This window comes from Mesoplodon bidens, assembly GCF_964165515.1.
Source record: "Mesoplodon bidens genome assembly, chromosome: 12".
Taxonomy (NCBI): Eukaryota; Metazoa; Chordata; class Mammalia; order Artiodactyla; family Ziphiidae; genus Mesoplodon; species Mesoplodon bidens.
Genome location: NC_138168.1, coordinates 4186190 through 4200666, shown reverse-complemented (window position 1 = coordinate 4200666; position 14477 = coordinate 4186190).

The following is a 14477-nucleotide window of genomic DNA, read 5'->3' as shown; positions in this document are numbered from 1 at the left end:
AGTAATGGGGATGAAGTTCCTTAATGAGCAGCCTCCTTTTTTTTTTTTCTTTTGCAGTCTCCCTTTAATTCAATGATGAGACAACTATTACTGAAATATTTATTGCTATAAAATTATATCAGGGAAAGAAAAAGAAGCAATTTTTTAAAAGCTTAAGATTTTCTCAACAGCAGCACTGTTGACATTTTGGGCTGGATAATTCTTTGTTGTAAGGGCTGTTCTGTGCATTGTAGAATGTTCAACAGCATCCCTGGTCTTTACCCAGACAATAGCATTAGCTCTCACCCCACTTAAAAAACCAAAAATCTTTCAGACATTACCATATGTCCCCTGGAAAGTAAAATCACCTCCAGTTAAGAACTGACTAATTGAAGGATCTAAAGCTCAAAAACCTTCAAGCTCATAGTTTGTGGGATACAATGATAGATCAAATAATAGCTCAGCATCAAGTGAAGCATCTAAATAGCTAGATAATTGGGTGATCTAGTGATAAAATGAGCTCTGACTGTAAAGTCAGATGGCTTAGGTTTAAATCCTGGCCCCAGCTTTTTCTAATGTAGGCAGGTTACCTGTCTTTCTAAGTGTCAGTTTCCTCCTCTACAAAACAGGGATAATAGCAGAATTTACACATAGGGTTGTTTTGAGGATGAGATAAAATAAAGCAGAGAAGGATCTCAAATGAGTCATATCGCCTGTTATTATCATAGATGGTATTCAAATTTTTGTTGAATTGGATAGACTAGACCTATGAACATTTATCCATTATTTGAATAGACTAACAAGTGCAAGATAACTGTGAATGAATATTTTAGTGCTAGTGGAAAATGTAAGCATTTTTTATACATTGGTATAATGCTACTTACATTTTAAATAATATGTTTTATAGCAAATATGACACATCTAATCTCATGAGTTTTTCTTTTAGAGTAAAGGGCACACACCGACCCAGGAATAATTAATCCAAAATGATGAAAATTGAGACATATCCAGGGACTTCCCTGGCAGTCCAGTAGTTAAGACTTTGCCTTCCAGTGCAGGGGTACAGGTTCAGTCCCAGGTTGGGGGAGCTAAGATCCCACATGCCTTGTGCCAAAAAACACAAGCAATATTGTAACAAATTCAATAAAGACTTTAAAAAATGGTCCACATCAAAAAACTCTTTAAAAAAATTGAGACATATACTACAAAAGTTATTAAAGTTCAAAAACAAGCAAAAAATTTGGGGGGCAGCCAGGCAAAAAACCCCCAGGAATATATGAAGAGAGGAAAAAACAAGGCTGATCTCAGATTTCTCCATAGAATCTAATGCCAAAAACAAGTAAATCATTTCCTAAGATTTTCAAAGAAAGAATTGTGAGCTTAGGAATTTATATTCAATCAAGCTATCCTCAGAGTTTTATAAAAGCTTCAGTCAAACCACTTAAAAATATGAGAAAATTCAGGGAATATTGCCATGATCCCTCTCTGAGGAACTACTGGATGACAAGTTCCATCCAACCAAATTACAGCTGGGAAAGTATAGCAAGAGAAATGATGGTGAACATTGAATGTATTTCACTGTAAGCCAAAGAAAAAATATTTCAACATGGTACCACTAACAAAAATTTGGAGAGAATTAAGAAGGAAGGTGATAAGAAAGTTTTTTGATTACCTCACCTTTAATACTGAATACCTGGAAATGAAAGGATCTCAAAGGCAACAAAGTCAAGTAATATAAGTTTCAACATACTTACAAATACAAAGGGAAACACTAAGAAAGCTAATCTTACTGATTGAAATAAGTTGATAAAGTAAAAGAGGAGCAGGAGAAGGAACAGAGAACATGTTAATTTCAGTGTTGCATATACTAGGAAACGAATAAGTATAGTCTAAAAACATGGAGGAATTAAAGGTATTACATAAAAACATAATGAAAATGTAATTAGAACAAAAATGCAATCTTCTTAATATCAGAAAAATTACACATAGGCAAACAATGAAAAAAGACCACAAAGTGAAGGACTCTTTAAAATCGAAAATGTTGAATGAATGCAGCAGAATCAAGATCAAGCACAGCTGTCATATCAATATATCTAAATGGCCCACACCAATTAAAAGACAAAAATTGAATCACACATAAAAACCCAATTCTACATATATATATGAAAACTAAAGTAAGGTGATTTATAAAGTGAAAATAAAGAGATAGGCAGCATTATAAAACGGAAAAACAAAAAGAAAGTGAGGCTTAAAGGTTTCACAGCAGGCAGCATGGAATCCAAAGCAAAAAAGCATTAAACAAGACAAAGAAACCTATTTATGATGACAAAATGTAAAATTTACACTGAAGATACAACTGCTAAAATATTTCTGCACCAAATAGCATAGCAGCCTTATAACTAGAGCAGAAATTATAGGAGATGAGAGATGCCTAGAAACACATTAAAGTAAGAGATCTGAAGTTACTTTTCTCAGTCCATTGACAAATAGTATAGAGGAAAAATATGTAAAGTCATAGAACAATAAAATAAAAATTAACAACAGAGATCTGACTGGTAAATATAAAATTCTGCACCCTGAAAATTGAGGCAATACCTTCATTTCATATAAACATAAACATTCACAAAGATTAACAACATATTGGACTCCCAAAATAAACTTGTAAATCCAAAAAGTAGAAATCACAATGCCATTAAAATGAAAATTCTCTCTAGAGATAGTAAAACTTTCCGTTAAACAATGCTTGAGTAAAATAGGAACTAAAAAGCAAAATTTCCAAATTTCTAGAAAACAATGGTTATAATAATGCACCATATCAAGATAAATGAGATATAGTCAACACAGTGCTAAGAGAAAAATTCATACCTTAAATGTCTATTTGAATAATAAAGAATAAAGACAAATGACACAAGCATCCAACCTTAAAAAAGATGATTAAGTGGAAATGTAAACATAAGAAATTAAAGAATCACAAGAGACTAATTTGCATAGAATTTGGTGAATTCTATGAAAATAAATTTTAAAACCTGTATGAAATAGATAACTTTCTAGGAAAGGCCATTTGTAAAAGCCGACCACAAAAGAAATAAAAATCTAAAGTGATAAAGAGCTTCAAACAACAACAACAGAACTAAGCCCAGTTTATTCACAGGATAATTCTAACAAATCTCAGTGATTTTAAGCAGCTCAAATTATAGGTATTGACAGACGTATTTAAACTATTTTTGTGAAGCAAGCTTAACATTCATAGCTATACTGACAAAAGAGCATAAAAAACGAATACTGGAGACAAATCCCAGTTATAAATATTAGTGCAAAAAATCATAAATAAAGTATTTGCAAATAAAATCTGGCAGCATGTTACAAGAATAATATAACATAACCTCATGAGATTTATTATGGAAATTATATGAAAAGAATTTAATAACCATTCTTGAAAGAATAACACTCAGTAAAATAGAAAAAGACAGATACCATCTTAACATGGCCCCAAAGCCAACCACATGCTTAATAGGGAAACACTGGAGGCATTTTCACAAAAGGCAGGAACAAGAAGTGATGCCTGTCACCATTTCTGTTATTTAACATTTCACTAATGTTACTAGCCAACAGAAATGCAAAGAATAAAGAGTCAGAGGTATAAAATATCGGAAAGGAGGAAGTGAATTTTTTTTTTTGCAGATGATATGACTGTATATTTGGAACATTCAAGCCAATTAACTGCAAACGGTAAGATAATTCAGTAAGGGAGCAAGGTGAAAAAACTAAACACAGTAGTAATCAATAACTTATATTGTTAAATATAACAGATAGAAGGTATAATAGAAGAAATGACTTTATATATTGTATCACCAAGGAATAAAATTAATAAGAAATGTACAAGAACATTATGAAGAAAAGTTTAAAATGCTACTGAATAATACAAAAGAAGATATGAATAAATGGAAATGGTCTTAGGATGACTCAACATTACAAGGAAGTTGATACTCCCTGAGTTAATCAAATATTTAATAATATCCCAATAAGAATACCAGTTGATACCTTAAATAAGCAAGTGGATTCTAAAGTCTGTATTTAAAAAAAATAATATGCAAAAAACTCTGAAAATGAAGTAGGAACTAGTATCACCAGATTTTTATAAAATTATAAAGTCTCAATTATTAAAAACAGTGCTCTGGCATATGAACAGATAAAACAATTAGTTGAGATATAGACCCAAATTCATTAGGTGATTTAGGATGTTACAAAGGCGATATTTAAATATGTGAGAAAGGGAAATGGTGCTGGGGAAAATGGGTAGCCATATGGAAAACATATCCACATCTTGAACCAGGATCATTTCTAGATGGATTAAAATGTTAAAAGTAAAAAATTAAACATAAAAATACTTGGTGCGGGCTTCCCTGGTGGCGCAGTGGTTGAGAGTCCGCCTGCCGATGCACGGGACACAGGTTCGTGTCCCGGTCTGGGAAGATCCCACATGCCGCGGAGTGGCTAGGCCTGTGAGCCATGGCCGCTGAGCCTTTGTGTCTGGAGCCTGTGCTCTGCAACGGGAGAGGCCACAACAGTGAGAGGCCCATGTACCGCAAAAAAAAAAAAAAAAAAAAAAAACCTGGGGGAAGTATTTTTATATGACTTATAATTTTCTAAGTTTAACACAAAATCCAAAAGTCATAAAAGAAAAGACTGATGATTTAAAATATACAAAACACAAATTCCACATAGCAAAGCCAAAATACAAAGGAAAAAATGATAAAAAAAAATTCACACATATCCCAAATGGCTAAGATTGCTAAATTAAAAAGACCTTCTGGACTTCCCTGGTGGCACAGTGGTTAAGAATCCACCCTGGTCTGTGAAGATCTCACATGCCATGGAGCAACTAAGCCCATGCGTCACAGCTACTAAGCCTGCGTTCTAGAGCCTGCGAGCCACAACTACTGAGCCCATGTGCCACAACTACTGAAGCAGAATACACATTCAAGTGCAGAGAAACGTTCTCCAGGATAGATCACATGCTAGGCCACAAAACAAGTCTTGGTAAACTTAAGATTGAAATCATGGCAAACATCTTTTCCAGCAACAATATGAGACAAGAAATCAACTCTAGAAAACTGCATAAAACACAAACATGTGGGGGCTAACAATATGCTACTCAACAACCAATGTGTCACTGAAAAAATCAAGGAGGAAGCCAAAAAACACCTGGAGATAAATGAAACTGGAAATACAACATTCCAAAATCAATGGCACACAGCAAAAATGGTTCTAAGAGGGAAGTTTATAGTGATACAAGCCTACCTCAGGAAACAAGAAAAATCTCAAGTAAAAAATCTCACCTACACATAAAGAAACTAGAAAAAGAAGAACAAACAAAAGCCCAAGTTAGTAGAAGAATAGAAATAATAAATATCAGAGCAGAAATAAATAAAATAGAGACAATAAAAAACAATAGAAAAGGTCAGTGAAGGTAAGAACTGGTTCTTTGAAATATAAACAAAATTGAAACATGTTTAGACAGACTTATCAAGAAAAAAGAGAGAGGCCCCAAAATAAATGAAGTCAGAAATGAGAGAGAAGTTTCAACTGACACATAGAAATACAAAGGATCGTAAGTGATTATTACAAACAATTATATGCCAATAAAATAGACAACCTTAAAAATGTGGATAAATTCCTAGAAACATACAGTCTCACAAGTTTGAATCACGGAAAAATAGAAAATATTAATAGACTGATTACCAGTAATGAAACTGAATAATCAGCTAAAAAAAAAAAAAAAAAAAAAAGCTCCCAACACACAAAAGTCCAGGAACACAGAGCTTCAGACATAAAGTCTACCAAACGTTTAAAGAAGAGTTAACACCTATCCTTCTCAAACTATTCCAAAAAATTGAAGGGGAAAGAATGCCTCTGAACTCAGTCTATAATGCCAGCATCACCCTGATACCAAAACAAGGACAAAGACACCCAAAAAAAAGAATATTACAGGCCAATATCACTCACAAACTTAGATGCAAAAATTCCTCAACAAAATATTAACAAACTGAATATGCTTGGGATTTATCCCAGGGATGCAAGGATGGTTCAATATCAGCAAATCAATCAATGTGCTACACCACATCAACAAATTAAAGAATAAAGATAATATGATCATCTCAATAGATTCAGAAAATGCTTTTGACAAAATTTAAGATACATTTTTAATAAACATTCTCAACAAAGTGGGTATAGAGGGAACGATACTTCAACATAATAAAGCTTTATTACAAACCTACAATCAACATCCTACTCAATGGTGAAAAGCTGAAAGTATTTCCTCTAAGATCAAGAACAAGACAAAGATGCCCACTCTTGTCACTTCTATTCAGCATAGTATTGGAAGTCCTAGCCACAGCAATCAGACAAGATAAAGAAATAAAAGGAATCCAAACTGGAAAGGAAGAAGCAAAACTATCATTGTCTGCAGATGAAATGATACTAAAAATAGAAAATCCTAAAGACACCACCAAAAAAACTACTATAAATAATAAATGAATTCAGTAAAGTTGCAGGATACAAAATTAATATGCAGAAATCTGTTGCATTTCTATGCACTGATAAACTATTAGAAAGAGAATTTAAGAAAACAATCTTATTTACAATTGCATCAAAAAGAATAAGATATTAAGGAACCAATCTAAACAAGGAGGTAAAAGAGCTGTACTCATAAAACTAAGAAACACTGAAGAAAGAAATTGGAGATGACACAAACAAATGAAAAGATATACTATTTTCATGGATTGGAAGAATTAATATTTTTAAAATGACCATGCTGCCCAAGGCAATATATAGATTTAATGCAAGCCTTATCAAAGTACTAATGGCATATTCTACAGAACTAGAACAAATGATTCTAAAAGGTGTGTGAAAACAGAAAAGACACCAAATAACCAAAACAATCTTGAGAAAAAAGAACAAAGCTGGAGGTATCATTTTTCCTGATTTCAAACTATACTACTAAGTTACAGTAATCAAAACAGTATGGTACTGGCACCAAAACAGACACATATATCAAAGGAACAGAATAGAGAGCCCAGAGATAAACCCACACTTTATGGTCAATTAACCTATGACAAAGCAGGCAAGAATATACAATGAGGAAAAGACAGCCTCTTCAATAAATGGTGTTTGGAAAACTGGAGAGCAAAAGCATCAAAGTGAACTCTTTTTCCATACCATGTGCAAAAAATATACTTAAGGGCTTCCCTGGTGGCACAGTGGTTGAGAGTCTGCCTGCCGATGCAGGGGACACGGGTTCGTGCCCCGGTCCGGGGCATGCTGTGGAGCGGCTGGGCCCATGAGCCATGGCCACTGAGCCTGCGTGTCCGGAGCCTGTGCTCCACAACGGGAGAGGCTACAGCAGTGAGAGGCCCGCGTACCAGAAAAAAAAAAAAAAAAACTCAAAATGGATAAAGACTTATGTTTAAGAACTGAAACCACAAAATTCCTAGAAGAAAACAGAGGCAGTATGCTCTTTGACATTGATCTTACAAATATTTTTTTGGATCTGTCTCCATAAAGCAAGGGAAACAAAAGCAAAAATAAACAAATGGGACTACATCAAACTAAAATGTTTTTGCACTGCAAAGGAAACTATCAACAAAACAAAAAGACACCCTACTGAATGGGAGAAGATATTTGCAAATGGTATATATAATAAAGGGTTAATATCCAAACTATACAAAGAACTCATGCAACACAACATCAGAAAAACAAACAACCTGACCAAAAAATGGGCAGAATACCTGAATAGACATTTTTCCAAAGAAGATATACATATGACATACATATGAAAAGATGTTCAACATCACAAATAATTAGGGAAATGCAAATCAAAACCACAAGGAGGTATCACCTCACACCTGCAGAATGGCTATCATCAAAAAGAACACAAATAACAAATGTTGGTGAGGATGTGGAGAAAAGGGAGCCCTCACGCACTGTTGGTGGGGACGTGAATTGGTGCAGCCACTATGGAAACAGTATGGAGCCTCCTCATGAAAATAGAACTACTACAGGAACTAGCAGTTCTACTTCTGGGTACTTAACCAAAGAAAACAAAAATTCTAATTTTAAAAGATATATACACCCCATGTTCACTGCAGCATTATTTACAATAGCCAAGATATGGAAGCAACCTATGTGTCCATTGATAGATAATGTATAAAGAAGATGTGACACATATCACATATGTACATACATGAATATTACTTAGCCATAAAAGATAATGAAATCTTGCCATTTGTGACAATATGGATGGACCTAGAGGGTATTATTCTAAGTGAAATAAGTCAGACATAGAAAGACAGATACCATGTAATTTCACTTGCATGTGGAATCTACAAAACATACCAAATAAACAAACATAACAAAACAGAAACAGACTCACAGATATAGAGAAGAACCTGGTGTTTGCCAGTGGGGTGGTTGAGGGGATGGGGGAATGACTGAAATAGCTTAGAGAGATTAAAAGGTACAAATTTACAGTAATAAATTAAATAAGTCATGGGTATATAATGTACAGCATAGGGAATATAGTCAATAATATTGTAATAACTTTGTAGGGTAACATGATAATTAGACTTGTCATGGTGATCATTGTATAATGTATAAAATATCAAATCACTATGTTGAACACCTAAATCTAATATAATATTGTAAGTCAATTATATTTCAATTTTTTACAGGTAAGAAAAGAAATTCAAGGAAGAGAAAAAAGAAAGAGAATAGGGGTTTATTTTACTCTATTTCTCAAGAGGAACATATGTTACATTTGCTCACATGTGGAGAAGAGTTTAAAAGCATAAAAGTTGATAAATAGTAAGTAATCATATAAAAAGAGAAAAAAAGAAACTAATCACATCTGACAGCATAATCCCAGAAGAAAATTCTTCTTTTTTTATTGGAAGGGTTATGAAAAAAATCACCTGGTGTTGACTCCCAAATTACTCTATAGATTCAAATCTCTTTTTTCAGTCCTTGAACGATCCAAATTTCTCAGATTTGAAGGCTTTCTGACCTTCCCGTAATGTTTATATTGCCAACCCACACAATTTCTTATATATGTCTCACTCTCAATTAAATCTGTAATGGGTTTTGACCAAACTGAGCCCTCTTATTTCAACAGTTTTTTAGTGACACGTTTATGGAACCTAGTGCAAATGGTGTCTACACAATCACCTCATTTTAAAGTTTATCTTCCCACAAGGCTACTTCAATTTCTCACCATATAAATTAAAATTACACAGTATTTATTGGACTGTTTACCTATATACCCTGGGCCATTATTTCATATATAAGGTTTTTGGTAAAACAAGAAGCATGTTCTCTTGAACCTTGCCCTTTAATTAGTGTAAGCTCATTAGGGCCTGATGGTCTGACTTCATAGCAGGTAATAGAATGGATCTAGGCAACAGTGCTAAAATTAAACATTCCTTCCAAATGTTTCAGGCAACCCTAAGCCATGAAATGCCTGCCAACCCGCCCCCCACCCCAGAAGATCAACAGAGCAACCGCTGGGCACATAAAGTAGAACCGCCCACTGCAAAGTCCAGTTAATGAAAATCCACAATGGGTAATAGGTCTGCAATATAAGCACATTCTTACAGAAGAATGGATTCCCTTTATCTGTGCTTCTGATTCCAGAGGATGGTCCAGTGAGCAATTAGACCAGCAAAAAACTAATACCCATCAGCACTAAACTGATTAGATAGCTTCACATATATAAGATTAGATTATTATGGAGTTCTTGCCTTTAGAAATCACTAGAGTACTGATCTTAAACACAAGCATTCTAGGGTCAACTTGAGTTACAGGGCTTTTTTTCTTTTTCTTTTTCTTTTTTTTTAAAGAAATTCAATTCAAATCAGCAAACTTTCAGATCGCCTTTTGTAGAAAAAAGTAATTTATCTTTTACTGACCAGCACACTTATCCATGTCCTTTGGCTTGCTTCATTAAATTCAGTGCACATGTTTTGTACATTTTTTAAGAGAAGAGACACCCAAGTGTTACAGGCTGTATCTACTTTGCAATTCTATATGAGGTTAGAATCCCTCTTTCAATAGCAAGTTATTTATCTTCCTAACAATCTATCAAAATAAATATCTCCTAAGGTAGAGTATTATTAAATATTTTTCACAGCTGAAATTCTCCAACCCCCTCAGGCAGAATTAATAGTTCTTTGCTCAGATATACATCATGATGCTTCTCACCTTTCTAACGGGTGCTGTTGTTGACGGATCTTTTATTACTGCCAGATTGGGAACCCCCTGAAGGCAGAGAACATGTCTTATTCATCTCTGAATAAGTCCCAATGACTTTCACGGTGCCTCCCACATTATAGGTCAATAAATAATGACAACTTGTAGCTGGAGGTCTGCAGTTCTCTCTCTCTTCCGCCTAATCCCCATGGCACTATTGGGATAGGGGTGGCCAGGCAGAGAGGGGCCGAGGGTTGAAGCACTTTAGACTATTTCTCCTGAGCTCCTATCAATCCCAAAGCCCTAGCTCTCCTTTCCCTTTCAATTCTATTGCTATTGTGACTCCTACATTCACAATATAACTCTTTTGAATGTGACAGTGCTGTGCAGAATGGAAATTTAGACCCATGACAGTTCAATGCTGGAACAGGCAGCCTGGAGCACTAAAATGACCCAGTGGCACCTGAGGTCCCTGTTGGTGACACACTCTCATGCTGCCCTTGCACAGCCCTCTTTTCTTTCTTTCCTGCACAACTTCTCCCCTGTCCCTTCCTCTGGTTCTACTCTGTGACTGTCTTTTCTTCCCACACCCCACTATTTCCATCCCCCTGCCTGTGCTCAGAGTAGCCCATGGGCTAAACGTATTGCTGACTAGGGCTGGAAAATAGCCAGCAGAGTGCTACCACTCTTCTTTCACTTGGCCAGAACAAAAATCATTAATCAATTTTTAAGACTCTTGTCTAAAACCCCCAAATCCTAAAACAGGGCTAGAGACAGCCACCACCAGTTAATACGAGCAGGCATGGGAGACGAAATTCACTTGCAATCTCTGGGGAATTTTTATTCTCTTGGCAATAGAAAGTATTCGTTTATTTTAAGCCTTAGTACTGAACTGTCCAAAGAAAAGCTTTCTCTTTTTTTTCCTTAATCTGCCCCACCCTCACTTCCATCCTGATTGACTGGTAGCGACTCTCCTGAGGCGTTGTGTTTAAAGTGATCAAGAGATCGCATCCTGGCCCAATAATAAAAGGTGCTGTAATGTATTAGCAACGTCTTGCTAAGAAATCAAGAATAGAAAGTGGCAACATGCATGCTAGATATTTGCTGCATTTGCCCTACGCTCTCGTCTGGTAAATTACTATTCCAATATCCTCAATGTAATCATCAGGTCTTGCAAAGTTTATTTCATTCATTCCACCAATGAACTGATCTTGAGTTTGAGTTAGTTCATTACAATTGAGTATGAGCCGGCACTATTAGACATTAAATGTATAAAGATAACTAAACACAGTCCTTAATGTCAGGCAACAAATACTCTAGCTTCTAACAGCCACAGTATTCCATTTGTGCTTCAGTAAAACCAACCAGTAGGTAACGTTATCCATGGTCTCCCAGTTTAAGGGTATGGCTTGCATGGAATCATACTTTCTTTTTTTTTTTTTTTGCAGTACACAGGCCTCTCACTGTTGTGGCCTCTCCTGTTGCGGAGCACAGGCTCCAGACGCGCAGGCCCAGCGGCCATGGCTCACGGGCCCAGCCGCTCCGCGGCATGTGGGATCTTCCCGGACTGGGGCACGAACCTGTGTCCCCTGCATCGGTAGGCGGACTCTCAGCCACTGCGCCACCAGGGAAGCCCTGGAACCATACTTTTATTTAAACCATGAAATCTTAACCTTGGATTTCCAAAAGCCTAAGCCAGTCACAGATACTTCAGAAGGTCTCCCAAGATTTTCTTGTTACATTTGAAAGGGCCTGGGTGATGTAAGTTCAAATAGTTAAATATTGTGTTCCCCTCCAAAGGGTTTGGGAATCTGTGGATTACATTTACATAGTACATGATATTGGTGACAATCGCTGAAATCAGAACAAGCCCAGAGAAAATAACAGACTAAAACAATACAGTTCTGCACAGATATGAATACAGTTGACCTTTGAACAATTCGGGGTTGGGGGGATAGGGGTGCCAATGCTCCACAAAGTCAAAAATCTGCCTATAACTTATAGTCAGCCCTTCTACCCCTGGTTCATCTGTATCCTCAGTTTGGCATCTGCAGATCCGACCAGCCACAGAGGGTGTAGTACCATAGTATTGACTACTGAACAAAATCTGCCTATAAGTGGACCCACGCAGCCTAAACCCATGTTGTTCAAGGGTCAACTGTACATGCCATGCAAGCAGTGACAAACTTTCCAGAATAATCACTTTAGGGTGAGGTGTTTGACTAATGTAGGAACTGTGACATTGACACATCCATGATGGGAGTTAACAACCAGCCATCTGTGCTCAAAAGAGCTGTTTCCTTGCAAGAGGAGCATCTGGTCAACCTGAGAACTGGGCAGCAGCAGGGCGAAGAGTGAAGATCAGAATGGAATATATACACGCTTAGTTCTCTGAGTTGAATCACCCTCTGCGATCAAGGTGTCCTCCTCTCTCTATCAAATATCATGGTGGTTTCAAACCCAGAATCCTCCCAAGCATTAGGCTTCTGTTTTTTAACTAGGTACAGCCCAATGTGAAATTGGGAGATGGTGTGTTTTCCCCCAAACCAGCCAAAATAAATCCAAGAATTGGTTTATTTTCAGCTGTTGCTCTGTACTGCAAGATGAGATGGGTATTGGCCCTCTTTTACCTCCCTACCCCACCCCCTTCATTAAAACCAAATGGATCCACAAGACAAGGTGTTTCTCAAGGTGCAGTCCATCAACCACCTGCCTCAAGATCGACCAAGGAAACATTAAAATGCAGATTCAGGGGCCCCACTCAGGAAATATTAAGGGCTTGAATCTGCATTTTAACAGTTTACCAGACAATTCATAAAGGAATTGAAGTGTAAGGATCCTTTCCATTCTCGGGTAATGGATTCATGGGAAAGGGCTTTTCCCATCTAGTTCTTAAAGGCATCTAAAATATATCAGCAAAACTAGTCACATCTGTGCAGTGGCACCAGGGTGATGCAAAGTTCAGATCACTGGAAATTTTCCAAAGGTTGACATGAGGCCTCACCATCAGCCTGGTGGGCCCAGAATAATCCTGTTCCCTGAGTACACCAGGCGCACGGAGGCCAGATGGTTGGATGTCTGTCACGTGGTGACTCGAGGCCTATTTACAGACGGGGCATAGATTTTCGACCCTCAGAGGGCCTCTGGCAGCCAGGTCTCGGCCTTCATGGGACAGGCAGAAGCTCATGTAGTTCCTTCCCAGTGCCGGGCCGCCTGCCTTGCTATTTACTGACGGATATTCCTGGCTCCGGGAGGGTAGCTCCCAAAGTGAGTCACGGAGGGATTTTTGCCTGCGTCTCTGCCCAGAGCTGCTCAAAGCCAAGCACCTATCCTTCCTCCTGCCCCCATCGATCAATAGCAGACATAACATAACATGAACCAGGAAAGCTTCAAGTTCAAACACGGCCACTGAGGGAAAGCCCACTGTCCACTGATTCCCTGCTTCCTTTTTAAGAAAGAAGACCTCAGAGATAAATAGAGAAAATCATTCCCTTGCTATTTTCAAATATCTAACCTTTAACTTTGCTTAACTTCAATAATTGCCTGAGTTGAGACTACTTTTAAAACCAGGTTCAAGTTAAATACTAAGTTCCCTATTTGATTTTATTCACTCTAGATTTCCTTTTCCAACACCTCAAAAAAGCAATCATTTTGATTCACGCACCCTTATTTCACACCACACATTTTAACACCCAAACAAAAAAGCCCCCATGTTAATGCTTCTATAGAATGAAAAGAGTTGAATTTGTGCATTTCTAAAGTATTTGTAAGTCTCTTGGTACTCCTACCATGCTTCTAGCAAATACACTCTACCAGGCTTATTCAGAACAGGATTTTGTACAGAATTCTTACCTTGTCCAGAACTGCACCTACAGGAAAGATCTACAGTCAATGAAAGAATTAAAAAGTTAGAGAAGAAAATGTCTAGAATTTAGTGGACAACTCTCATTTTTGCAATGAAAGAAAATGAATCCTGTAGGGTGAACTCAAAGTTTCCTTCCAGTACTGAAATTGTGATTTGCGTTGTATGGTGGAAGCTGTTGGCACCCTTCACCACCAGGGTACCCACACAGGCCCACAGCATCCTACAGTGAGCACCTGTGTCTCTACCTGCCTGACTTCCTCTGGCCACAGGAGCCAACTGAGTTTATGCATAGGTAAGAGGCAGGTGCTGGGGAGTTAATGCCTCCAGACAAACTCTCAGCCAATGACACAGGTAGTTAGGTTAACCAGCTCCTTGCCCTCAGATGACACAA